Here is a 6,177-nt window from a genome sequence, read left to right as displayed (position 1 = left end):
CCCAGGCCCCGGCGGGACGCACCAGCCGCGGCACCGCCTTAATTGCGCTAATTTAAATTCATCCGCGGTGCTCTTCACTGGCACAACCGTACTCAGCTGTGTGTGCTAGAAGTGCCCCACGAGGGCCTTTTCTCCTGCGGTAGTTTAATGTCTTTCCCCTGTGCTCTCTCTGACTGATGAACCTTTATACTAAAAGCCCTTTTTATTACCAATCATACGATTTTGTGCTTTGTTCTATTGAGTTTATCTTGTTTCTCGTGTAGGACTGTCCTGTCCTCTGCACCGACCTTAATTGCGCTAATTTAAATTCATCCGCGGTGCTCTTCACTGGCACAACCGTACTCAGCTGTGTGTGCTAGAAGTGCCCCACGAGGGCCTTTTCTCCTGCGGTAGTTTAATGTCTTTCCCCTGTGCTCTCTCTGACTGATGAACCTTTATACTAAAAGCCCTTTTTATTACTAATCATACGATTTTGTGCTTTGTTCTATTGAGTTTATCTTGTTTCTCATGTAGGACTGTCCTGTCCTCTGCACCAGCTTTGTATTGCTCCCAAATCTCCTGTGCCCCAGCTGCGGGTGGGAGGGACTGGGGGTGGGATGCAGGAGGGATACAGGTGGGAAGGTCAGACCCAGGACAACCCGTGGCACAAAACCAGTATCCCCTCCAGTATCCTACATCAACTTCATAACGTGGCATGTAATGGAAAAAAAGAAGAAGAGAGCAGCCAGCTCCCCCAGCCTGCTCCACAACCCCCTTTGAATTCCCGTGGGAATCCCCCTCATTTCCACAGGCAGCAATGTGTTTTGCGTCGAGACTTCAATTAATTAAATCCACTATATTGCCCCTGTTAAGGAAACTAGTTTTTTCATCAAGAGAGCAATTTATCTAACAGAACGTACTTCTGAGAAAACCCTGGTGTAATTTTCCATACTTTCCAGTCACCTCTTTGCTCTTCACCTTTTTCCCCTCGGAACTTGTTGTGGAAGTGTCCCTGCTGGTGTGGGGCCGGCAGGTCTGCGCTGCCGCTGGCAGCTTTGCTCTCTTTTGGAGTACAGGCACCACATTTGCCATTCTGCTGCCCAAATCTCTGAAAATTTAGACATCAGCTGCAAACCCTTAGACCACACGTGTAATTCCATATTTAGTTTTCAGTATTTTAAGCTGGAGCTGATGACCTACAGCCTCTGATTTTTCTCAAAGAATTTGTTCAGTAATGAGGTGACGGCTGTCTTAACCCCTCCTCTACCCACTCACAGTCTATACAGTCACTGTTCTCTTCTTCTCCAGGCTATTAAACTATTTCAGTACAAAACCTGAACTTTTTGGTACTTGTTTTAATTTTCTATGTGTGATCCAGCTTAACCAAGCGTTTGGAGAGTCCCTGCTGTAGCAAAAGTGCTTTGCAGATACCATAACATACGCTGGCCTGAGCTGCACATAACCCCAAACACGAAATCTCAGACTCCTGACTTAGATTGTGAAATCCACAGTATAGGTTTTGTATGTATACACAGTCTATGGAAAGAGAAATGCCCCCTTCTGTGACATTCCGGGAGCAGATTTGGGACACGAACACTCCATGTTCTGAGGATCTGGAAGAGGAAGATGTGAATGCCTGCTTGCTTTCTCCTTCCTCACACTGTGTAGAGCTGAGAAGCCAGAGTTATTGCCAGAAATACATTTTATAAACAGTAAGATTTAAAAACCATTCTTGTGAGCTAAATCGATACCTGAAGCAACTCACAGCTCCTCTCCTAAAATCTCCAAACTCCCATCATAGAGATGGGAGGCACAGCACATCCAGGATACAATTTTCCTGCGTGTAGGTATATAAAGCAGGAAGGCACCCTCTCCCACACACAGCAGTGGAACACTGTAAAAGTAAGCAGACGTTTTCAGATAATGCCTCTGTAAATAAAGTTAAGACTATTTTTTTTTGTTCGACAGCCAGTTTTTCTGAGTTCTAAGATCCACATGGATTATCTTCAAAATTATTTTGTTTCATGGGCTTCCAGGGGAGACTTAGTCATATAAACATGAGCTCAACTGAGGTAAGAGATTCCCAAATACAGCTCTTTAAAACCAAAATAATCATGCGACCTCTTGTGATTCTTATAATGTATTTTTCACACTTGTGGTTCAAATGGTAGCTCCCCATTTGAAAGTGCCAGCTGGAGTTAGACAGAACTGGTGTCGGGTACCTTGTGCCCTTTTCAGAAATCAACACTACAGATGTTATTCGAAACAAATGCTGGATCTAAAGTTGAGCTTCAGCCAGTTCTACAAAGTAAAGCAAATGCTCTCTGGATGTGCAGCCTCGCTGGGCTCCACAGCAACCACAACAGTTCCAAGTAGCCTGACTTACGAGAGTGCTTTAGGAAGACGTGGCGTTATCTCCAATAATACCTCTATCTTTCAAGTTTCATTCTGACCATGAGCAGTTTCCTGCTAATGCACATCACACACAGCTCTGTAAACAGAGAAGCAAACTTCTGCAGAGTTCAGAAAGCTATTGCAGAAAAACCCAAAGGACCACATGTATCAATTTCACCAAAAGCTGTCTTTCATAGGACAAAAAGCTCTTAAAAAATTACACATGGTAGAAAATGCTTAATTGTAAAATAAACACAAGGGGAAAATGGAGTTTGTATTTCCAGTGTTGAACATGAAACTGTGCACAGACTACAGTAAGCATTTCTAATTATATTCTAATCCAGAAAATCAAAGTTGTGCAAGTTACTTTCCCCACTGTTGATTTCAAAATCTTGCTTAAGCTTGTAATATACGCAAGCCCTGAAGGTATGTGGGAAGATAGCTACAAAGCAGCCCTAAACAGTAACGAGCCAAACCTCATGAAGATCTAACTTTTCAAACTACTTTTAACTACATGTGCAAAACAAAGGTGTACCTTTTTATTATTATTATTGTCAGACATATCTATATCTGGGTAGGTAGCTTATCAGTGACAGAGATATCAAAGAAGATGCGATAATCCATGACCTAAAAGGGGAACCAAGACCAATCCCTACAGGCAGCTGAGAGCCCTGGCTTCTGACCTCCCTGCTGATGTGAAAAAGGCCTGTGGGCCTAAAGGCTGGCCCATTTTGTCATTTATTGTAGGAAAACACAGCAACCCTCCCTCCCGTGATCCTATCTTGGACTGTCACATACCATACTTGTAGGTAAGCAGATAAATCTTACAACACATGCTACATGTTATCATATCAGATTTGGGCTCTGTATCAAAAATGCTGCACCCCAGCACATGCAGGGGAGTTAGACCAAACTTTTTTCAGAAAAAACGAAATTAAACAGCTGATTGCAGAGGGAAAAAAGAGCTGCTCCAGAGATTGGCCATGCAGAGCTCTGTAACTACTGATTAATATCCTGGCTGTCATCCAGATTGTTGTGTGTAGTTATGACAGCATGAGCTACAGTTTACACAGTTTTCAATGACAGTGGCAGTTTTTGCTGTACCTGGAGGTTTTTGGTAGCTTTCATGGTTAGTTTCAAACAGGCCAGAATCCAGCAATTTTCTTTGCTGTCATATCAGAAGGGTCAAAGGACTAATGGGCCAAAGAATTAGGATGTCCTCCCCAGGGCAGGGGTTTGGAACTAGATAATCTTTAAGATGCCTTCCAAGCCACACCATTCCATAATTCTGTGGTTCTACGCAACTGACCATCTTTAGACTTCACAAGAAATCCTATTATTTTCACTGAGGACTTCTCAGAGAGACTCACGTTTTATAAAAGCTTTCGCTTCTCTTCACCATCTTTCCAGCCAAGTACCGGGAGATGGTGAAATTGTAATGTGGATTGGCTGGTACTAACCTATGAGCAAGCTGTACTTTTGTTATATTCAGTAAGAACTCTCCACTACATGACACATTTACACATTAACACCTTTCCAGAAACCCCAGGAAAACCTATTTTTTGTTACTTTCAGCAGGACTTTGCAGCTCTGTACTGAGACTCCTGCATTTTACATGAGTTTGTGCACACGTCCAAAGGTCCTTTTGTACTTTTATCCACATAATTTGTATACAACATCATGATACTATCTCGCAGCTGATAAAGTGAATTAAGGAAGCCATTAGAACACTCTCGATGTAAATCAGCAGAGCTCTAACGAAGTGAGTAGAGCTGTGTTTGCACAGACTACTTTTAAGATCTCTCTCTACAGCTCTGGGACAAAAGTTAGATTTAGACAATTATCCTACTACTAATATTGAAACCAAAATGGATTGACTTTTCCCCCCAACTCTCTCTGTCCTATATGGCAGTGCCCACCTTGCCTTTGACGAAGCTGCATCCACAGTGTCGTTGCGCTCACTCATCACCTGCTTCCCACTCGCACAGATTTCTCAGTCGGCCCATCCCCCACTGTAAAATTTTATCCATAACTTAATGTGGAAATATGGGCTGGGTATATGGAGGTCTGTCGGCACAGATTGCAAGTAAAGCTGTTTAAAATATTACAAAACTTTTAATTGCCACCAAGTAAAAAAGTGGCAATTTGCAGCAAAAATTGTCTCATTATTACAAATGCAATCATGTGTTTCTAAGTGCACAGGAACATATGGTGAGAGAGTGGCTGCACCATTAGAGGGTGCTGGAGTCCACACAATACTAACCTGCAGGCAAGTCCATCCTGCTCAGGAGCTGCTCCTTCTCCACGGGGACAAGACGCTGACCTAGGCGAGTCTCAGTGCTGGTGACTGCAGAAAAATAAATCACTGGAGATGAAAAATCGTCATCTTGGTTTGTCACATTCATAGTCTTGCCCAAATATTGTTCTAAATACTGTCTTCAGGTACTCCAGAGACACCGGAACTCAGATCAAATGCACTTATTGTACAGATTTAGGTAAAAAGCTGCATGAAATACCATAAATGTGATATTTTCTATTTTCTGTGTTCTTCGTTTTGCACCCTAAACCCCATATTTTTTATTAGACAGTTGATCTATATCTTTCAATTCCTTTTTTTAAAGGCAAAACATTAAAACAAATTTAATTCTATATACTCACAGCAAACCTGTCTTCCGCATCCCTCTTCCTCTCCTCCAATTATCAAGTGAATCCTGTACTTTTGTGGCAGACACTTGCTATTTGGCACTGGACTGACTACATTGGTTGGCAGTTACTAAGTCTACTAATCTAATGGACTAGCCTCTTTCTCTTGCCCATGCCAAGCGGAGGAGGGCCCTCCTCATGTAGCGCCTTTAGAGACGAACAGATAGGGAGAGAAACATGCTACATCCAGCAAGACACTTTTGTATGCCTTAAATCTCTGTATCTTCTCAGCAAATGGCACCCTCGTCCCATGTGGCACCCTCAAAAGAGGGGAAGAGATGCTGGGGTACCCTGTTGCCACAGTGGTTAAAGCAGTCCCACGTGCACCAGGTGCTGTGGCCTCTTCGGTGCTACACAAACCTCTGCCTTCGAAATGTGCGTGCACTTAATAGCTGCAGCACAGCAAATGTCACCAGGGGAATACAAAGAAGAGAAAACGCTGCTTTTCTGTTGTTTAAATCAGCTGCCAGTGCAGTTCTCTAAAACAAAACAGACACAATTCCCAAGCCAAAAGGCTTCATCCACCCAGAGCCCTGCTGCAAACAGTGAACAACCTCAGAAGGATTCACACGAGCAGCCCATGGCCTCTTCTGGTCCCCGTGGTCCTGGCTGGCAGCCCTGCACTTCCCAGCCCAGTTCTGTCCTCTGGCACCCAGGCAGAAGTGGGAACAATGTCTGACAGAACAGATCTCTGATGGAAGAATGGTCTTTCTGATCCCTGGTTCTTATGCGGATCCAGTTCTTAATGCTTATGTGAGTACTGTAGCAGGATACACAGTTTCTGGTTTCTAAAATAGTTGTACTCTGTGATTACCTTTTTTAAAAAAAAATTATGTCTTTTTCAATCAATCTCCAGTATCTTTTTTCCCTCACATTACTGAACTTTGAAACCAGATAAACACACTTCTAGCCAATTCATTATTTCCTTATCTTTTAAAACAACATATTGTGGAGCTTTAAGTCCTCTGGCCATGGTGAAGCTTCAGCAAAACTCAGGTTTTTTTTAATTTAAGGTTAAGCCATCTTTCAAGAATGAGATGTGCACAATTATATGATTCTTTAGAAATTTGTTTTAAACCTTAAAAATAAGTATGTAGTCTA

The sequence above is a fragment of the Calidris pugnax genome, unplaced genomic scaffold, assembly GCF_001431845.1.
Source record: "Calidris pugnax isolate Ruff unplaced genomic scaffold, ASM143184v1 scaffold38, whole genome shotgun sequence".
Taxonomy (NCBI): domain Eukaryota; kingdom Metazoa; phylum Chordata; class Aves; order Charadriiformes; family Scolopacidae; genus Calidris; species Calidris pugnax.
This window is presented reverse-complemented; position numbering follows the sequence as displayed.